The sequence below is a fragment of the Nicotiana tomentosiformis genome, chromosome 9 (assembly GCF_000390325.3).
Source record: "Nicotiana tomentosiformis chromosome 9, ASM39032v3, whole genome shotgun sequence".
NCBI lineage: Eukaryota > Viridiplantae > Streptophyta > Magnoliopsida > Solanales > Solanaceae > Nicotiana > Nicotiana tomentosiformis.
Window position 1 is genome coordinate 48,385,949 of NC_090820.1, and position 22,989 is coordinate 48,408,937.

General features: G+C 40.2%; 1 pseudogene; it reads left to right on the plus strand.

Annotated features, from left to right (window-relative positions):
- The first annotated feature begins 551 nt into the window (after positions 1-551).
- LOC138898740 (small ribosomal subunit protein eS1-like) lies at positions 552-22,178 on the plus strand (annotated as a pseudogene).
- Positions 22,179-22,989: the final 811 nt, after the last annotated feature.

Genomic DNA, 22,989 nt, shown 5'->3' on the forward strand with positions numbered 1-22,989 from the left:
CGTTCAACATCCTAGATACCATGAAATGGCTACGGATGCGTTTGGGATGTACTTCAATTTTGAAACCCATGAAAGTAAAAGAACAAGAAGACTTCCTTTTGTTAGGTAGTGTATTAATTCTCCTTGGTTTTCCTTTGTGCCACGGTTCTTTTTCAAGGGTATTGATTGAACCAGGTGTACGCACCCCAAGCAGGCTTGGATGAGGAAGTCAAGACGCGTTTCTAGGAGGATTTGGATGAGGTCGTGCGTGGTATCCCACATATCGGCCACATTGGTGTGACGTATAAGGGTATGATGATGTGCATGATGGCTTTAGTTTTGGAGAAAGAAACGGAGGAGGAACGTTTCTGGTGGACTTTGCTAGAGCATTTGATTTGGTGATAGCAAACTCGAGTTTCCCAAAGAAGAGGGAGCACTTGGTCACCTTTCGGAGTTCGGTGGTCGAAACTCAGATTGATTATTTACTCTGCAGGAAGTCCGATAGAGGTCTTTGCACGGATTTCAAGGTCATCCCGAGTGAGAACCTCTCGAGCCTTCATAGGCTCCTGGTCATGGACCTTGAGATCACGAGGAAGAGGAGGAGGAGGGCGATGTATAGCCAACATAGGATCAAGTGGGAAGCCTTGACGGAAGCTAAAGCGCAGGAGTTGGGAGTCAAGCTATTTACTATGGGGGCTTGGATGAATAATGGGGATGCAAGCGCTATGTGGACCATGACTGTGCAGTGCATTAGGGAAGCCGCGAGAGAGGTATTAGGGGTCTCAAAGGGTTACTCTAATGGTCACAAGGGAGACTAGTGGTGGAATAGAGAGGTGCAAGGAAAAGTGGAAACTAAGAAAGCAACATATTTGAAGCTAGTGGAAAGTGTAGACGAGGAGGAGAAGAGGGTGAATAGGGAGCATTATAAGTTGTCTAAGAAAGAGGCAAAGCTAGCAGTCACGGCGGCCAAGACTGTAGCTTTTAGTTGTTTGTATGAGGAAATCAAGGGCCGAGGTGGGGATAAAAGGTTGTTCAGGTTAGCCAATGCACGAGAAAGGAAGGCACGTGACTTGTACCCAAGTGAAGTGCATCAAGGACGAAGAAGTTAGAGTTTTGTTGGATGAGGGGCTTATCCGTCGGAGATGGTAGACCTACTTCCATAGTCTCTTAAACGAGGAGGGGGACATGAGCATTGTACTGGGTCATTTGGAACTCTTCGGGAGTCGTTGTCACTTTGGGTATTTTAGGAGGATTAGAGTTGATGAAGTTTAGGGGGCTATGTGTAAGATGAGCATGGGCAAAGCGACCGGGCCGAATGAAATTTCAGTGGAGTTTTCGAAGAGTGCGGGCAAGGCAGGCTTGAAGTGGTTCACTAGGTTATTTAATGTAATTTTTAGAACGAAGAAGATCCCCGAAGAGTGGAGGTGGAGCACAACTGTTCCTGTATACAAGAAGAAGGGTGACATCAAAAATTATAGTAAATATCAGGGTATCAAGTTGCTTAGCCATACTATAAAAGTCTAGGAAAGAGTGGTAGAGCTAAGGGTGAGGAGGAGTGTGTCTATTTCCAAGAACTAGTTCGGGTTTATGCCGGGGCGTTAGACTACGGAAGCCATCCGCCTTGTTAGGAGATTGATGGAGCAGTATAGGGAGCGAAAGAAGGACTTGTATATGGTGTTCATCGACTTAGAAAAGGCGTACAATAAAGTTTCGAGTGAGGTTTTGTGGAGATGTTTGGAGGCTTGAGGTGTACCTGTTGCCTACGTTAGGTTGATTAAGGACATGTATGATGGAGCAAAGACTCGAGTGAGGACGGTGGGTGGGGACTCAAACCATTTTTCGGTTATGATGGGGTTGCATAAGGGGTCGGCACTCAGCCCGTTTTTGTTTGCTCTGGCGATGGACGTACTGACGCGCCATATCCAAGGGGAGGTGATGTGATGCATGCTATTTTCATATGATATTGTATTAATTGATGAGACGTGAGACGGTGTGAATGTAAAATTTTGGGTATGGAGGAATACCCTCGAGTCTAAAGGTTTCAAGTTGAGCAGGACCAAGACAGAATACTTGGAGTGTAAGTTCAGTGGCGAGACTCTAGGAGGGGAAGGGGGTGAGGCTGGACTCACAGGGTATCCCCAGGAGAGGACATTTTAAGTACTTTGGGTCTATTATGCAGGAGGATGGGGAGATTGATGAAGATGTCACATGTCGTATTAGGGTGGTATGGATGAAATGGAGACTCGCTTCCGGTGTTTTGTGTGACAAGAAGGTTCCACCAAAACTTAAAGGTAAGTTCTACAGAGTGGTGGTCAGGCCAACGATGTTGTATGGGGCTGAATGTTGGCCATTCAAGATTGCTATGTTCAGAAGATGAAGGTAGAAAATATGAGGATATTGAGATGGATATGCGGGCACACCAGGATAGATAGGATCAGAAATGAGGTTATTCACGACAAGGTGGGTGTGTCCCTTATTGAGGACAAGATGCGAAAACGCGGCTTAGGTGGTTTGGTCATGTTAGGAGGAGGAGCACAGACGACCCAGTGAGGAGGTGTGAGAGGTTGACATTGGAGGGCCTACAGAGAGATAGAGGTATGCCAAAGAAGAGGTGGGGAGAGGTGATTAGGCAAGATATGGCACAACTTCAGCTGACCGAGGACATGACCCATGATAGGAAGGTATGGAGGTCTATGATTAGGGTAGTAGAGTAGGTAGTCTAGAGTGTTCATAACATTAGTATTAGCACGCAGTCTCTCTTTCTATTGGTAACAGGCTTTTATGACTAACCATTATTTTCTTTCATTGTTGATCACCTTACTATCTCGTTGTTTTTATTCTGCTTTTATATGACTTTTTGGTACTGTCCCTTCTTGTCTATATTTTTTATTAATGTGGTACTCATGCTTTCCTGAGCCGAGGGTCTATTAAAAATAACCTCTCTATCCTCACAAGGTAGAGGTAAGGTCTGCGTATACATTACCCTCCTCAGACCATACGGTGTGGGATAATATTAGGTATGTTGTTGTTGTTGTTGTTGTAATTAATAAGTTATAATAAAAATATCATAATCTAAAAGTACTAAGTCATGCTAAAATAAGTATCACTCATAAGTATTAATTGCATACTAAACATTAAAGAAAAAAATTAGGTTACGCTTTTTCATTATCTAAATCTATGCAATACTAAAAATAAATATCCAACATTATTGTCATTTCTAGTATTGAATTAAAATTTTTTTCTTAGTATTTATATTAATTTAGTTTTGGTTGGCTTTATTTGAGTTGGGCTATAAAAGTTATTGGGCCATTCAAAAGTTCTAAGTCCAAACTCAATTAATATTTTAAACGATAAAAATTATGAAATTTTTTAAAAACTATTTATAAATTACATTACAAAAAAACTACGTAGACAATATTTTTAAAAATTGTATACATGTAATGTCGAGTTGATTTAGTTTTAGTTTGACTTTTTTTTAGTTAAAACCAAATGAAACCAAGTATAGTCGTATTGTTTTTTCAATCCCAAACTAAATCAAATTGAACCATTAGTCGGGTTTTTACGGTTTGACTAGAATTATCAATTTAATGTAATTTATTAATTTTCTCTATACACCCCTACCTAACACTTCTTTGGTGATCATTTGCACAAAGAAGAAACTTTCAGAACGTTAGATTATTATTATGATACATATAATAATTTTTTCATAAGAAGTCAAAAGAGTGTATGTCACAACCCGAAATCCCAACCATGAAGCTGTGATGGAGCCTAACATCCACTTGTTAGGTAAGCCAACTGTCATGACCCAAAATTCAGCTAGTCGTGATGGCACATAACCCAACCCGCTAGGTAAGCCAAAAGATAGACAACACAACCCAAATAGGATAACACGAATCAATAAATAAAATAACTGAGCTTTCTATACAAAATCTCAAGAATTGGTAGTACAAGTCATGAGCTTCTAAGATTTAGAATTTACAAAGCCGGTACGAAATAAATACATCATCTATTTGAAATATACATAAACAAATTTATAAATCTAAAACTACCGAGAATAAGAGGCAGCCATAACCGGAACATAGGTACATCTTCAATGACAGCTCCCACAGTACACAACAACATCAGTTCCAAAATCTGCACGCAAGGTGCAGAAGTGTAGTACGAGTACAAACGACCCCATGTACTCAATAAGTAACAAACCTAACCTTTGGCTGAAAGCAGTAATTGTTGACGATCAATTTTGACCCTCCCTTTAAAAATTAATTTATTTATACTTAATGATTTGCAATAAATGTATCGATAGTATTTTCTAATCAATAATACCTATTTTTCATAAAATTAGTATTAATAGTGTTGAAATTTATAATTTAGTATTATGTAATTACAAATATATCATACTTACAATTTTGAGGATTATTAAAATAAATGTTATATACATTACATAGGCTTTATAATTAATTTAGTGAATTATTCTTTAATTTCTAGTTAATTAGATTACTATGTTAATAATTCAAAATTAGTGTCACAATTTAGAAGACAAATTATTTTTTACAAATAATTAACTACAATAATTATTAGTGTTCTTGATAATTATAATTTTTACTACATTTTATTAAAAATAATTAAGTTTATTAAAATTAATTTTAAAAGGGTTAAAAACTTAAAGGCTACCATTGCAATCTCCTAATTAAACATAAAATGACTATTAGTTAAATTATTTTATCCCATATACCAAGCCCAATTCGGGCTTGACCCAGTCCAAACACCTTATCTCCTTCCAAGTTGGAGATCCCTGTCACCCTCCCTTAGCCAATCAAATCGCGCCATGTCACTCGTCTCCAATACTCACACAAGAAACACACCTCATCTGGATGATCAACGGTCTATGATTAAACTAGATTTTTCCCTTTATTGCAATATCCACCAGTGATTTATCTCTGCCGTGGGATTAAAAGAAATCCAACAATCATCCTTTTTCCCTAATAATCTTTTTTATCTCCGAAATATCGGAGCCGTTGGTCACAAAGATCTAACGACTCCCCTTCACCCACCAAATTTAAACATACCAAATGCCTAAAGCCTAATCATTTCCTCCCATGATCGGCCGGCCTTGTTTCCCTAAACTCTTTCCTTTCTCTCATCCGTATCAAGCCCACCAATCCCAAATCCTTGCACAAATTTGTGCAAGGTCACAAAATCAAAGACTCACACACCCAATTTGTCCCAATACCCATGAACCCCACTACTATTTTCCTCTTTCATCACTGGATTTCAAATCCCCGGTTCCGGAATGCTAAGCTCAAAATGCCATCAATCTGATTCTTCCTCGTTCTTTCAAATCAAACATGCAAGAACACTCATCTTGTCCCTGGGCTGTAAAGCATGTTGTTTTCTTTCTATTTCACTGATGAAATTTCAAAAGCCCCAATTATGTAGTCACAGACCAAAACGTGAAACTTGAACTCGTCTGATTTTCTCTTATGACCTTTCAAATCGGAGCATGCATTGAGCTTTGCAGAAGTTTCACCATGAGAATTCATTACCCAGAGGTCAAACGCAGTGACCTCTGGGTTATTAAGTTTTCCCGATGGGTCTTCATCTTCAGCAGCCGACCTCTCTCCACTCAGGTAAGATCTATCACTATTTTTCACCTCTGTTTCTTTGATTTTCACTTGATTTGCTCACATCATCAACCTATCGTCATCTTTTACTATCCAATTTTGAATCTGCAGGAACCCTAGGCCTTGAGGCACTATAAATATGAGCCTTAATGGCTCTCACCTAACAATCTTAAGAAAATCAATACACAATACAATAGCATTTAGAATATTTTTCAATTAGGGCTAAGTTCTTACTCAATTTCTGATTTCTCTCTCTTTTCTGGTTCCGAGTTACTCACTGATTGAAGTCTGAGTCTTTGGCTCCTAAGTGGCTAAACGAAGCCTTTGTTTGGTTTGCTTCTCGAAGAAAGGTCAATGCATATCGACATTTCCTCTCTTTAATTGTTTCAAGATTAAAGTCATGTTCTTCTTGTTGATTATTCTGTTTATAATGTATTAAGTTTGATCATTATGCTTTGACATTATATACATAAATTCACTGGCCTCTAAAGAATCTGAAATCAACTCAATCGATTATCTTTGTAAACTTAATGGATGCTCGTCTAAGTTAAGCAAATCTATGTGCTGCTAGACTTTTGTAGTTGACTAAGAACTTCACGTGACCTTCTGCACCTGTCCTGACTTTAGATTTCAAGATACTTTTGCTAAAGCTTTCATGCCTGCTTGTCATGACCCCAATCTCCCTCCGTAAGATATCGTGATGGCACATAGTCTCTAAGACTAGGTAAGCTTAACATTCATGAAGAAATAACGGGAATAGTAATAAAACTTCAAATTAAACCAACCAGCTATCATAAAGGAACTCCACAATACAGCTGACAATAACACCCAAAATCTGGTGAGACCGGGTCATAAGCTCTACACGAGTATACTGAACATCCCTAATACATCATTATCTACATAAAGAGTATGCAAGAGAAAACAAGGACAGAGGGTGACTTTGAGCATTGCGAATGCCGACAGGTATACCTTGAAGTCTCCGATCCGAAAGCTCAACTCACTGGTGCCTAGCCTGGTATGAGGTACCTGGATCTGCATAAAAAGATGTGCAGAAGTGTAGAATGAGTACACCATAATGGTACCCAGTAAGTATCAAGCCTAACATCGATAGAGTAGTGACGAGGTCAGGTCAAGACACCTACTGGAATAAATAAAGAAACTTAACAGGTATGGTACAATATAATAATGGAAATAAGGAAATGATACAATGAAGAAACACAACAAGATAAGCTACACTGAATTTTAGGCAATAAAGGCATCAAGGGAGAAACACATAATAAGAACACCAAGGAAACGATGCAATCAAACACAAGTGATGTAAATGAAAGATAACAACAAGAAACACATCTGAGGTACTGCCTCGTATATTCCACAATAACAATCACAATCTTTCCTTATCTCACCGCGGGAGCCTTACATTAAGTTTTGAAATATTTTTTCCCGAAATAACTACCCGTGTTTTAGCCCACTTTATCACACTGTGTTTCATCAAATAGTTCCCCTACTAGCAACATGCATATCAAGACCACCTTATCTTACCACATGCGTATCAACCACTATCCTTATACCACCGCATGCGTTTCAATATCACAACGTATCACAACTCGCACCTCAAGTGCCCAAATGCCACAACTTGTCAAAAGAATCAACAATAACAATGTTTCCAAAATAAATAGTCCATGGCTCAACCACAATGTGTACAAGAGTCTCAACAATAGCAACCGAAAGTGAATAACTCAACAATAACAGTATTTCAACAATTTACAACTTTGCCTCTATGTGTTCACAGCTTTTACAACTTCAACACCAAAACTCAACAATAAGATATCCCAAAAATAACAACTTCAAGTGAGGCAACTCAACAGTTAAATATTTAACAAGGCAAAGAGGAAACAGTAACTTCAACTACGCATGTAAGGGAAAATAACAAGTACGAGACGGGCCAAGCATTTAACAATGTCAAATAAAGCATGTAAGGATAAATTAGTGATGAAAGATATAACATATTATGAGAATACAATTAAAGGAATGAAAATATGCTAAATAGCCTAAACCGATCAGTTACCACATATAGCCTGTGTACCCACTCGTTACATTGCGTACACGTCTTTCATGTACCACAATTAACACAAAACAATACCAATCCTAAGGGGTAATTTCCTCACACAAACTTAGGCAAGATACTTACCTCAAACACGCTAACTCAATCCGCTAGTAAGCCTTTTCCGCGAATATCCGACTTCAAACGGCTCGAGTCTAGCCAAATAACTATATACCATAAATACAAACCATAGGAAACTATTCCGGATAATAAATTTGCAATGTAAAGAAAATCAAAAAGTCAAACTCAAAAAGTCAACCCAGGCCCATGTCTCGAAACCCCACAAAACTTACAAAATTCGAACACACATTCAATAACGAGTCTAACCATACTAAAATTAATCAATCCCGACCTCAAAATCGACCTTCAAATCCTCAAAATATAACTTATGAAATTTTCACAAATTTCCCCCATTTTCCAACTTAAAACACTAATTAAATGGTAAAAACAATGATGGATATATGTATAACAATCAAATCCGAGTTAAAATCCCTTACCTCCGATCAACTATTTGAAAGTCTCCCTGCAAATTGCCCAAAACCGAGGTCTCTAACTCAAAAGATGAAGAATGGGAATAAACCCTCGATCTGCCCCCTTTATGCCTAGTAGTTTCTCTTCGGCGAACCAATAGCCGCATCTACGGCTCCACAAATGCGAAAAATTGATCACAGGTGCGGCTTTCACTTAAGCCCAGCACCCTCCGCTTCTGCCGACAAAAACCCTGTTTCTGCGGGCAGTGGCTCGCTTCCCCGCTTCTGCAGAGTATTGACCGCACTTGTGGTCCTACACCAACCCACTCAAATACGCTTCTACGATGGCCCTCTCACACCTGCGTGTCTGCACCTGCGGCCAAACCCATCGCAGGTGCGATGACTCCAGAACTTCAGCAGCTTCACCAATCCTCTAAGTCCAAAAATGATCCCGATTTCAATCTGATTCACACCCGGGGCCCCGGGACCCCATCCGAATATACCAACAAGTTCCAAAACACATAACGAACCTAATCGATTCCTAAAATCACATCAAACAACACCGATTCTACAAATCGCAACCAAAGTCAAACCTATGGAAACCATGAACATCCATTGACCTCAAATTTTGCACACAAATCATAAATGACACAACTGACCTGTTCCAACTTCTAGAATCAAAATCCGACCCTGATATCAATAAAGTCAACTCTCGGTCAAACTTCTCAAGCTTCCAAACCTTCAGCTTTCTAACTTTCGCCATTTCAAGCCAAAATAACCTACGAACCTCCAAATCAATATCCGGACACGCTCCTAAGTCCAAAATCACCATACGAAGCTATCAGAACAATCAAAACTCTATTCTGGAGTCGTCTATATAAAAGTCAAACTCTGGTCAACTCTTTCAACTTAAGCTTCCAACATTGGGACTAAGTAACCCATTTCATTTCGAAACTCACCCGAAACCAAAACCAACCACCCTGGAAAGTCACATAACAATAGTATTAAATAGAGGAGACAATAAATACGGGAACGAGGCTAAAGTACTCAAAATAACCGGCCGGTTCATTACATCCTCCTCCTCTTAAAACAAATGTTCGTCCTCGAATGAGTATAGAGACATACCTAAAGTGATAAAAAGATGAGGATAACGGCTACGCATATCATGCTCGGTCTCCCAAGTCACCTCCTTGACTGGTTGAACCCCCCGCTGAACCTTCACTGATGCAATGTCCTTTGACCTCAACTTTCGAACCAGCCTGTCCAAGATGGCCACCGGCTCCTCAACATAAGACAAATCCTTCTCCAATTATACTGAGCTAAAATCTAAAACATGGGACGAATCACTGTGATACTTCTAGAGCATAGAAACATGGAACACCTAATGAACTGCGGATAGACTAGGTGGCAATGCAACCTTATAGGCCACCTCACGAATTCTCTCAAGGATCTCAAAAGGTCTGATATACCGAGGGATCAACTTGCCCTTTTTTCAGAACCTCATCAAACCCTTCATAGGAAAAACCCAGAGCAAAACTTGCTCTCCAACCATAAATGCAACATCATAAACCTTCCGATCCGCATAACTCTTTTGTCTAGACTGGGTTATACGAAGCCGATACTGGATCAACTTGACCTTCTCCAAGGCATCTCAAACCAAATTCATACCTAATAACTTAGCTTCTCCCGGCTCAAACCACCCAACTGGAGAACGACATTATCTCCCTTATAGGGCCTCAAAGGGAGCCATCTGAATACTCGATTGGTAGTTGTTGTTGTAGGAAAACTCTGCAAGTGGCAAGAACTAATCCCAAGAACCTCCGAACTCCATAACACATGCATGAGCATATCGTCCAATATCGGAATGGTGCGCTCGGACTGTCCGTCCACCTGGGGTGGAATGTTGTATTCAACGCAGCCTTTGTGCCTAACTCACACTTTACGGCTCTCTAGAAGCGCGATGTAAACTGCCTTCTCGGTCAAAGATGATGGATACCGGCACGCCATGAAGTCAGACAATCTCGCGGATATAAACCTCAGCCGGATGCTTTAAAGAATAGGTAGTCACCACCAGAAGGAAATGAGCTGACTTGGTCAACTTGTCCACAATCATCCATACAACGTCAAATTTCTTCTGAGTCCGTGGGAGCCCAACTATGAAGTCCATGGTAACATGCTTCCATTTCCACTATGGAATCTCAAGCCTCTAAAGCAAACCACCTGGTCATTGATGCTCATACTTCACCTGCTAACAATTTAGGCACCGAGCTTCATACTCCACTATGTCCTTCTTCATTCTCCTCCACCAATAGAGTTGTCTCAAATCCTGATACATCTTAGGGGCACCCAAATGAACGGAGTACCGGGAACTGTGGGCCTCCTGAAGAATCAACCCATGTAACCCATCCACATTGTGCACACATAATCGGCCCTGCATTCACAACAAATCGTCGTCTCCGATAGAAACCTCCTTGGCATCGCTGTGCTGTGCTGTGTCCTTAAGGACAAGCAAATAGGGGATGTCATATTGACACTCTCTGATGTAATCACATAAATAAGACCGAGAAACTACGTAAGCCAGAACCCGACTGGGCTTTGAAACATCCAATCTACCAAACTGGTTGGCCTAGGCCTGAACATCCAATGCTAATGGCATCTCCGCTGCCGGTAGATATGTTAAATGGCCCAAGCTATCCGCATTTCGGCTCAAGGCATCGGTCACCACATTAGCCTTCCCGAGATGATAATAAAATAGTGATATCTTAGTCCTTAAGTAACTCTAAACATCTCTGTTGCTGCAAGTTGAGATCTTTCTATTTGAACAAATGTTGCAGACTCTGGTGGTCGACATAGACCTCACAAGGGACACTGTACAAATAGTGCCGCCAAATCTTCAAGGCATGAACAATAGTTGCCAACTCCAAGTCATAAACCTTCAACTACCGTGACGCGTAGGCAATCACCCTACCATCCTGCATCAACACCGCCCCAGGCCAACACATGATGCATCACAATACAGAGTGTAAGACCCCAAAACCGTAGGCAATACTAATACTGGGGTGTAGTCAAAGAGGTCTTGAGCGTTTGAAAGCTCTCCTCACAATCCTCGGACCGTCTGAAAGGAGCACCCTTATGGGTCAATCTTGTCATAGGTTCAGCAATGGATGAGAGCCATCTATGAAACGACGGTAATACCCGGCCAAACTAAGGAAACTCCGGATCTCTGTAGCTGAAGATGGTCTGGGCTAACTCTGCACTGCTTCAATCTTCTTCGGATCTACTTTGATCCCCTTACTCAACACCACATGACCCAAAAATGATACGGAATCAAGCCAGAATTCACAGTTTGAAAATTTTACATACAACTTATTTTCTCTCAAAGTCTGGAGCATTATCCTCAAATGGTGCTCATGATCCTCCCGGCTGCGGGAGTACACCAAGATATCGCCAATAAGCACAATGACGAATCATTCAAGGTAGGACTGGAATACATTGGTCATCAGGTGCATGAATGTTGCTGGGGCATTGGTCAGCCCAAATGATATCACAAGGAACTCGTAGTGACCATACCGAGTCCTAAAAGCAGTCTTCGAGATATCGCCAATAAGCACAATGACGAATCATTCAAGGTAGGACTGGAATACATTGGTCATCAGGTGCATGAATGTTGCTGGGGCATTGGTCAGCCCAAATGATATCACAAGGAACTCGTAGTGACCATACCGAGTCCTAAAAGCAGTCTTTGGGATATTTGGATCCCAAATCTTCAGTTGATGATACCTGACCGCAAATCAATCTTTAAGAAAACTCTGGGACCCTGTAGCTGTTCAAATAAGTCACCAGTGCACGACAATGGGTACCTTTTCTTTACTATAACCTTGTTCAACTGCCGATATTCAATACATATGCAGATAGAACCATCCTTCTTCTTCACAAACAAGACCGGAGCACCCCAAGGTGATACTCTCGGCCGAATGAAACCCTTATCAAGCAACTTCTACAACTACTCCTTCAACTCTGCTGGGTCAATATGATATGGTGAAATAGAAATGGGCTGAGTGCCCGACAACAAGTCAATACCAAAATCGATATCTCTATCGAGCGGCATGCTTGGAAGATCCATCGAAAATACATATGGGAAGTCTCTCACTGCTAGAGCTGACTCAACGGTAAGAGTATCAACACTGACATCTCTCACGAAGGCTAGGTATGCATCACACCCCCTTTTTAACCATCCGATGTGCCTTAAAAAAGGACACAACCCTTCTAGGAACATAATCCATGGTACCTCTATACTCCAACCGCGGTAAACATGGCATAACCAATTTCACAATTTTGGCATGACAATCTAGAATAGCATGATAGGGGATAACCAGTCCATGCCCAAGATAACATCAAAGTCTACCGTATTGAGCAACAATAGATCAACTCTGGTCTCAAAACCACCAATAACAACTAAACACGACCGGTACATACGGTCAACAACAATAGAATCTCCCACATGCATGGACAAATAAATAGGAGAACTCAAAGGATCACGAGATATACCAAAATACAGAGCAAAGTCAGATGATACATATGAGTAAATGGAGCTTGTATCAAATAACATTGATGCATCTCAATGACAAACCGGAACAATACATGTGATAACTGTGTCTGATGCAACCACCTCTATCCTACCCGGAAAAGCATAACATCTGGCCTGGCCTCCCCCTCTAGGGCGACCCCTACCCGCCTGACCTATACCCGTAGCTGGTTTTGCAGGTGGGGTGGCAACTAGAGCAGTAATCACGGTCTGAAAAGTCTAAGGACCCTATGAAATATGTGGAGCCTGAGTACTAGGTGGAGGTACATCCCTCCTGAGTCTGGGACAATCCTTCACCATATGACGAGTATCACTACACTTAAAACAAGCTCTCGGAGGATGTAGCTGCTGAAAATTGCTCAGGACTAGTCAGCTGGACTGACCGTTGAAAGCACTCCGTGCAAGAGGTACACTAGATAGTGGCAGTGCATAATGGGCAACCTAAGACATGGAAGTAGCCAGAGTACCACTAGATGCTGGAAATGTTGAATTAACTAGATGGATTACAAAACCTCTACCATGACGGGCTACAACCGGGGCACCGACACCACTATATCCGCTAGAATCTCGAGGCCTCTTGGCCTCCTAATCCTCTCTCTCCCAGCCCTGCATACCCTTCAATATTTGCGCTATCTCTACCACCTGCTGATATAGGGTATCTGTCTCTAACTCTCGAGCCATGCTGAATCTAATACTATAGTTAAGCCACTCGATAAATCGACCGACTCGCTCTCTGATTGTGGAAACCAAGGCAGGTGAATGTCTGGATAACTCACTGAATGTGACAACATACTCTAACACAGTCATTGTACCCTGGAGAAACTTCTCAAACTCCGAGCTCCATGCATCCAGAAGTCTCTGAGGAACAAACTCTCTCAAGAACATCTCTGAAAATGGAGCCCATATGAATGAATCTGCATTGGCTGTGCTATACTCCCTATAAGCCCACCGCCACAAATGCGCTGGTCCTAACAGCTAGAAGATAGTAAAACCAACCCCACTCGTCTCTATAATACCCATGGTGCAGATAATACGATGGCACTTCTCTAGAAAACCCTGTGCATCCTCTGTAGCTAGGCCGCTGAAAGTAAGAGGATGGTACTGTACCTCTTAAGTCTTAGGTGCTCTTCCTCAGATGTTGCTGCCCTGACCTTAGGCTGATATGGGACAACTGGCTGCAGTGGTATAACCTCTAGGACGTGGTCAATATGGACCCTCTGCTCTGGGGTACGGGCCGCGGGAGTCTGACCTCCTCCCATAGCCCGAGATGTGGCTAGTGCAAGTTGAATCAACCCCGCCTGAACTAGAGTACCAAACATTCTCAAGAACTGTGTGAGGGTCTCCTGAAGTGCAGGGGTGGCAACATGCGCCTCAGGTGCCTGCCCCCCAACTGGAGCTACTGGTGGCTCCTATGTCGCTGCTCGGGTAGGTGATCGGATTGCACCACATACCTTTCCTCGGCCATTACCCCGGCCTCTCGCTGCTCTAGCAGGGGGTGCAGGTGCTTGATCGTCGGATCCTGCAGTGCGTTTCCTCACCATCTGTAAGAGAATAAAAAGTCAAAGATTTAGTTTTTGAAGTCAACAAATTCGCACGATAAGGAATCAAAGAAGTGAAATTTTCCTAACTATTCCATAGCCTCTCAAAGGTAAGTACAAACGTCTCTGTACCAATCCGCAAGACTCTACTAACCTTCTTATGACTCGTAACACCTATGAACCTAGAGCTCTAATACAAACTTGTCATGACCCCAACCTCCCTCTGTAGGATGTCATGATAGCACCTAGTCTTTAAGACTAGGTAAGCCTAACATTCATGATGAAATAACGGGAATAGTAATAAAAATTCAAATTAAACCAACCATCTATCATAAAAACACTCCACAATACAGCTAACAATAACACCCGAAATCTGGTGAGACCGGGTTATAAGCTCTACACGAGTATACTGAATATCCCTAATACATCACTAGCTACATAAAGAGTTTGCAAGAGCAAACAAGGACAGAGGCTGACTCCGAGGTCTACGAACGCCAGCAGGTATACCTTGAAGTCTCCGATCCGAAAGCTCAACTCACTGGTACCTAGCCTTGTATTAGGTACCTGGATCTGCACAAAATGATGTGCAGAAGCATAGTATGAGTATACCACAATGGTACCCAAAAGGTATCAAGATTATCCTCGGTAGAGTAGTGATGAGGTCAGGTCAAGACACCAAGTGGAATAAAGAAAGAAACTGAACAGGTATGGTATAGTATAATAATGGAAACAAGGAAATGATACAATGAAGAAATACAACAGGATAAGCTACACTGAAATTTAGGCAATAAAGGAATGAAGGGAGAAACACATAATATGAACACCAAGGAGACGATGCAGAGAAACACAAGTGATGTAAATGAAAGATAACAACAAGAATCACATCTCACATACCGCTTCGTATCTCATTCCACAATCACAATCACAATCTTTTCTTATCTCACCGCGGGAGCCTTATATTTAGTTTTGAAATCATTTTTCTTGAAACAGCTATCCGCGTTTTAGCCCATCTTATTACACCGCGTGGCTTCAAGTAGTTTCCCTACTAGCAACACGCGTATCAAGCCCACCATATCTCACCACATGAATATCAACCCCCAATCCTTATACCACCGCAAGCGTATCAATATCGCAACATATCAAAACTCGCACCTCAAGTGCCCATATGCCACAATTTGCTAAAAGAATCAACAATAACAATATTTCCAAAACAAATAGCCCGTGGCTAAACCATAATGTGTACAAGAGTCTTAACAATAGAAACTGAAAGTGAATAACTCAATAAGAATGGTATTTCAACAATTTATAACTTTGCCTCAATGTGTTCACGACTTTTACAACTTCAACACCAAAACTCAACAATAAGATATCCCAAAAACAATATGTAACAAGGAAATAAGGAAACAGTAACTTCAACTAAGCATCTAAGGGAAAATAACAAGTAAGAGATGTGACAAGCAATTAACAATGTCAAATAAAGCATGTAAGGATAAATTAATGATGAAAGATATAACATGTTATGACAATACGATTAAAAGCATGAAATGAAGCTTAATGGCCTAAATCGGTCAATTACTACATATAGCCCGTGTACCCACTCGTCATCTTGCGTACACAGCTTTCACGTACCACAATTAACACAAAAAAATACCAATCCTAAGGGGTAATTATCTAACACAAAGTTAGTCAAGATACTTACCTCAAACACACTAACTCAATCCACTAATAAACCTTTTCTGTGAATATCCGACTCTGAATGACTCAAATCTAGCCAAAATAACTTTATACCATAAACACAAATCATGGAAAACTATTCCGGATAATAAAGTTGCAAACTTTTAAGGAAAATCAAAAAGTCAAGTCAATAAGTCAACCCCAGGACCACATCTCAGAACTCAACCAAACTTATAAAATTCGAACACCCATTGAATAACGAGTCCAACCATACTAAAATTATTCAATTCCGACCTCAAATCAACCTTCAAATCCTCAAAATATAGCTTATGAAGTTTTCACAAATTTCCCCAATTTTTCCAAATCAAAACACTAATTAAATGGTAAAAACAATTATGGATTCATGTATAATAATCAAATCCAAGTTAATATCACTTACCCCCAACAACTCTTTGAAAACCTCTCTCAAAATTGCCCAAACCCGAGGTCTCTAGCTCAAAAGATGAAAAATGGGAACAAACCTTCGATCTGCCCCCTTTTCTGCCCAGTGGTTCCGCTTCTACGGCTCTGCACCTATGGAAAATCCATCGCAGGTGCGACTTTCAGTTAAGCCCAGCACCCTCCACAACTACGGTCACGCTTTTGCGAGCAGTGGCTCGCTTTTGAGAGCATGCTTCTGCGAAGTCTTGACCGCACCTGCCGTCCTCCCCCAGCCCACTCAAATTCGCTCATGCGATGACCCTCTTGCACCTGCGTATCCGAACATGCGTCCATGCCCAATGTAGGTGCGATGACGCCAGAACTTTAGCAGCTTTAGCAATCCTCTAAGTCCAAAAATGATCACGATTTCAATCTGATTCACACCCGGGGCCTCGGGGACCCCGTCCGAATAAACCAACAAGTTCCAAAATATATAACGAACCTACTTGAGGCCTAAAATCACATCAAACAACATCGATTCTACAAATCGCAACATAATTCAAACCTATGGAAACCATGAACATCCAACTTCAAAAACTAACGCCGATTCATACCAAACCAACCCCGATTGACCTCAAATTTTGCACACAAGTCATAAATGACACAACGGACCTATTCCAATTTATGAAATCAGAATATAAAACCAATATTAATAAAGTCAACTCTCGGTCAAACTTCTCAACATTCCAAACCTTCAACTTTATAACTTTCGCTAATTCAAGCCAAAACGACCTACAGACCTCCAAATCAATATATGGACATGCTCCTAAGTGTAAAATCACTATACTAAGCTATCAGAACCGCAAAACTCCTTTCTTGAGTCGTCTACATAATAGTCAAACTCCAGTCAATTCTTTCAACTTAAGCTTTCAACTTTGGTACTAAGTGTCCCATTTCATTCCGAAACATACCTAAAACCAAAACCAATCACCCCGGCAAGTCACATAACTATAATATTACATAGATGAGGTAATAAATAGGGGAACGGGGCTAATATACTCAAAATGATTGCCTGGGTCGTTACATTACTATACTACTCTTTCCTTGGTAATCCCTACTGATCTATATCATGTAGTTGAATCACTTGGTTGATAAAACTAAGACTATGGTAATTATAGACACTTAAGGACAATTATAAGGTTGTCATTGTGATTAGAGTGTATCAGTTCAATTGTCTTCTTTCTTCGAATAATTTTTTTTATGATCCTGAGACTTCCTAAAATACCATTGAGAAGGTCTCCTGTTGGCCTCCATAACTGTGTGATCATCTGTAAGTTTCACTGTATGAAAGTGATTTTAAAGTGATTGAACTAAGTACTAATGACTTTCTACAATTAGCCTTATGTGTTCTGTTAGCCTAGCTTTAGCAATGGCCTTAGTTCTTTTTAAGAGCTTAGTATCTACTAATTTGTGCATTATCTTTTGTTATTGCATGCTGTTGAAACTAGAACTTTCATATGTTTGGACTAATCAACTTAAATCGTAGCCTAAGCAGGATTTCTAACACGACAGGCAGCTCAAATGCTCTAACACATGGTGAAAATACGGGTAACAACACAAGATTATTCAACTATACAATTCAATGGAATCGCCAAGTCACAATGCTCAAATGATCTAGAATGTGCGTCGCCTTAACACTAATCACATAGCACGTAATTCGGGCTTTCATACCCTCAGAACCAAGTTTAGAAGTGTTACTTACCTCAAACTGTACAAAACTATACTCCAACAAGCCCTCGTCATGCGAAACGGCCTCCGAATGCCTCAAATCTAGCCACTAACAATTCGATACGATCAACTCAAGCTATAGGAATCAATTTCATATGAAAATGCTAAGTTCTTAATCAAAAGTCAAAAAGTCAACTCAAAAGTCAACCCCCGAGCCCACGTCTTGGAATCCGATAAAAGTCACAAAATTCGAATACCCATTCAACCACGAGTCCACCATAACAAAATTACTCAAATTTGATACCAAAATCTCGATCAAATCCCCAAAATTCGGCCTAAGGACTTTCCTCTATGTTTTCCCAATTATTTAACCCAAATCACTAATTAAATGATGAAATAAAAGATATAAATATGTAATTTAATCAAAATTAAGTAAGTATCACTTACCCAAATCACTCCCTTGAAACTCTCTCCAAGAATCGCCTCCAACCGAGCTCCCAAAATCAAATTTGTGAAATAGGCTTAAACCCTCGTTTTTGAGATATTTTATTTTGCCGAGATGTACCTTCTTCGCGATCGCGAAGAACAAATCCTAAGTTGCCAAACTCCATCCCAACGTGAATGCGGACAAATCCACACAAACACGATGCATTACCTCTCCAGACCCACGTGTTCGCATAGAGCAACGCGCGTGACCGACTCCTTTTTCTTTCCTCTTGCGAACGCGGCTCCTCCCACACGTTCACGATGCATTGACTGCTCCAGCTATGCGATCGTGTACACCAGCTCGCGAATATATAGTGAAAAAATTCAATCGGTGGCCAACACCCCTTCACGATCGCGTACCTAACCTCGCGATCGCATAGAAGGAAACCAGACACTCCACACCAGCAAGCTTCAGCAGTCTCCCAAGTCCAAATTTCACTCCGTTAACCATCCAAAATCTACCCGCATCCCCCGGGACCTCAACAAAATATACCAGCAAGTCCTACATTATCATACTAACTTATTCGAAGCGTCAAATCATATCAAACAACGCTAAAACATGACTCACGCATCGATGCAAGCCTAATGGACTTATGAACTTCCAACTTCTACATTCGACGCCGAAACCTATCAAATCAAGTCCGATTGACCTCAAATTTTGCACACAAGTCACAAATGATACAACGGACTTACTCCAATTCTCGGAACCTCTAGTTCGAGCCCGGTAACCACAAAGTCAACTCTCAATCAAACTTTTTAATTTCCAAAACTTTTAATTTTCCAACTTTCGTTATTTCAAGCCTAATTCAACTACGGACTCCCAAATCACTATCTGGACATAGTCTTACGTCTAAAATAACCCAACAGAGCTAACGGAATCATGAAAACTCCATTCCGGAGTCGTTTACACCCAAGTCAACATCCGATCAACCTGTTCAACTTAAGCTTCCAACCTTGAGACTAATTGTCTCAACTTATTCCAAAACATCCCTGGAACTAAATCAACTACCCCGGTAAGTCACATAGCAACTAATAAGCATAAAATGAGAAGTAAATGGGTGAACGAGGCTACAACACTCAAAACGACCGGCCGAATCGTTACAACAGTTCTATTGATAAACTCATGTTTAGTTGATTTTCAGTTGTAATATCTGGACTTGACTGTTATACCTGTAAAACATGTCTATTTTTTCGTAACTATGAACGAGATTAGCATAATATCTTTTGAGCTATCAATTTTACTGCCTCCAGTTTATTATTATGAGTTAATATTGGCTACTGGTATGGGACACTAACCTTCTTTCGAGCTCGTCACTGATTTTAACCCAATGTTAGGTTTGTTACTTATTGAGTACATAGGGTCGGTTGTACTCATACTATACTTCTGCACCTTGCGCGCATATTTTGGAGCTGATGTTGCTGTGTATGGCGGGAGCTGGCATTGAAGATGTACCTGTATTTCGGTTATAACAGCCTCTCTTTCTTAGTAGCTTTAGATTTATAAATCTGTTTATGTATATTTGGAACAGATGATGCATTTATTTCGTACCGTCTTTGTAAATTCTAAATCTTAGAAGCTCATGACTTATACCACCAATTCTTGGAATTTTGTATAGAAAGCTCAGTTTTTTTTTATTGATTCTTGTTACCTTATTTGAGTTGTGTTGTATATTATTTGTCTTACCTAGTAGGTTGAATTAGGTGTCATCACGACTAGCTGGGTTTTGGATAATGACAAAGGTCCATACCAGATTTAGTCAACTCACCTTGGGTACTTTGACTCATATGTATGTAGTTATATAAAGTATAAAAACTACTTCTCTATGGCGCGAGATATTTTATGAATAAAATATTAGGTGTTTATACATATCCAAAAAAAAAAGAACTTTGTATATAATAGATTTTTATCAGTTTAACTAATATTTTAACTAATCTTATGAACATGCATGCATGTTCAATTACATTAACTAATCGGAGTATATATGTCGTAATACATTTATTCGTTGTATCCACATGTATCCGCATTTGGATCTTTACCCTCAAATCTTAAAATTTAACATGCAAGCATATCTCATTGAATCTGTCTGTTTTGCCACATCGCGTAAGACAGGAATCGAACCCCCTCTGATGCTGGCGAACAGATGTATAATATCCAACCTCTAAATACCCACCCATACCGGGTACCCACACCCAAGTCTAAGCAACATTGATCTTCAAAGTTTGAGTTAACTTGAACTAAATGATTCGCGTAGTAGTCTTAACTTCTTGATTTACAATTGTTAGTCAAACCGAAAGAGAAAAGGAGGTTCTCCATTTTCAAGCCATAGTAGTTCATGTGCATTGTGAAGTCATTTCAAATCAAACACGATTCAACAATTTATATTGTTATTCCTTCGTTCAGATTGCTTCAAGGCTTGAAGCATCGTGTCTTTGAAGTATCATTGCCTGATATTCAGAATGATGAAGATCACTCCTTCAGGAAGATTCGTCTGAGAGCTGAAGATGTCCAAGGAAGAAATGTCTTGACCAACTTTTGGGTATGTCAATGACCTCATCTGTATTTTTACCTATTCTTTTGAAAATCTTCGTACCAACCTTTTTGGGTTAAAATAGTCATGGTATGGATTTCACCGCAGATAAGTTGAGGTCACTGGTTAAGACATGGAAATCATTGATTGAGGCTCACGTTGATGTTAAGACAACAAATAGCTACACCTTGAGAATATTCTGCATTGGCTTCACCAAAAAGCGTCCAAACCAGCAAAAAAGAACCTGCTATGCACAATCAAGCAAGATTCGCCAGGTGCGTAAATATAAATGATTGGTTAATATCTCAACAAGTATTCTTCTATTTATGATCTTGCATGTATTAGTTTTGTAGTAAATTATGTTGAGTTTTAATTTAAAATCTGTTTTGTAATGTACTCTCCTCTATAGTAATGGGACTATCACAAACATCCTCCCTATCTCTATAAGGTAGGGGTAAAGTCTGCGTACACACTACCCTCCCTAAACCCCATTTATGAGATTAAACTGGGTGTTTGTTGTTGTTGTTGTAAGGGGTGAGGACTAGCGTTTATACTTCCCTGGCCTTCAATTTGCAAAAATTATTGATCTCTCTTTTTGAAAATCGTCTTTAGATTCGTGTGTGAGATCATGGTTAACCAGGCACAATCATGTGATCTGATAGACTTGGTCCAGAAGTTCATTCTTGAATGAATCGGCAGAGAGATTGAGAAGGCAACTTCAAGCATTTACCCATAGCAGAATGTGTTCATTCGCAAGGTCAAGATCTTGAAGTCTCCTAAATTTTACCTTGGCAGGTTGATGGAGGTAATTTTGTTTTTCCCTGTGCAATAATGCTTAATTTTCGCTAGTTATCCATCAGTAGCCTTCAACTCATCTTTATTTTTTAAACACGTCAGCATCTAAGGGATTTCGTGCAAAGGTAGAGGCAAAATTAATTGTTTGTTGATTGTGTAGGTTCATGGTGATTACTCAAAAGATGTTGGTGTGAAGGTGGATAGACCAGCCGAGGAAGCTGCACCTGAGCCAAGTGAAGTAGTTAGAGCTTAAATATATATTTTGATTTTCAAAATCTATTTTGTGAACTTGATTGGCTTAAATAGCTTTTTATTCATTAATGAGTCAGTAGGTTACGTTCATGTACTTCTCATTTTGTTTCTTGAGAATTTAGGAATATATTCAGAAGAAATAGTGTACACTGATGTTTCTCACTATGAGATATGTTTTACCATTTTCTCAGTAAATGGCACTGCAATTCTGGTCTTTAATGTTCTTCCCTTTATTATCTGTCCATTATGTTATATTTCTTCCGATGGTCAATGTGGATCTCATTGTTAGTTTTCAAATAAGCTAAGAATCCAAAGGTCCTCTTCCTATAAGGTACTATTCCTAAATCCAGCTGAGTGTCACATAATACTGGGACGTTAGCATCAAAACAAGCCACCCGAATTCACATAATTAAAGTTAATATGCGGGTCTTAAATTAATCCTAATGTGGATAGACTTGCAACCTTTTGTGCAAAGTGGGTGTAAGTTCAATGGTGACCTCAAAATTGGGTATAAATGCCTATGCCCCCTTAGCAAGGATCCCAAGCACGTTGCTACCCATCTCCATGAGTTGGTAGGTCCCAAGGAGTGAGTGAAGATGGGTGCCATGAATTCGAAAGTGTTGATGACCCATATGGCTTATGAAGCTACTAGGGTATGGTTTTTGGCTTTTCTTTCGTCATTTCATGGTTATGTCCTTCTCGTTAATCTATCTTCTTTCTCTGCGCATCTTACTTTACTCACCTCGGGGGCTATTAAAAGAGTCAAGGAGGACATTAATATAGCTAAGGAGGTGGTGAAGTTTGATCGTGCA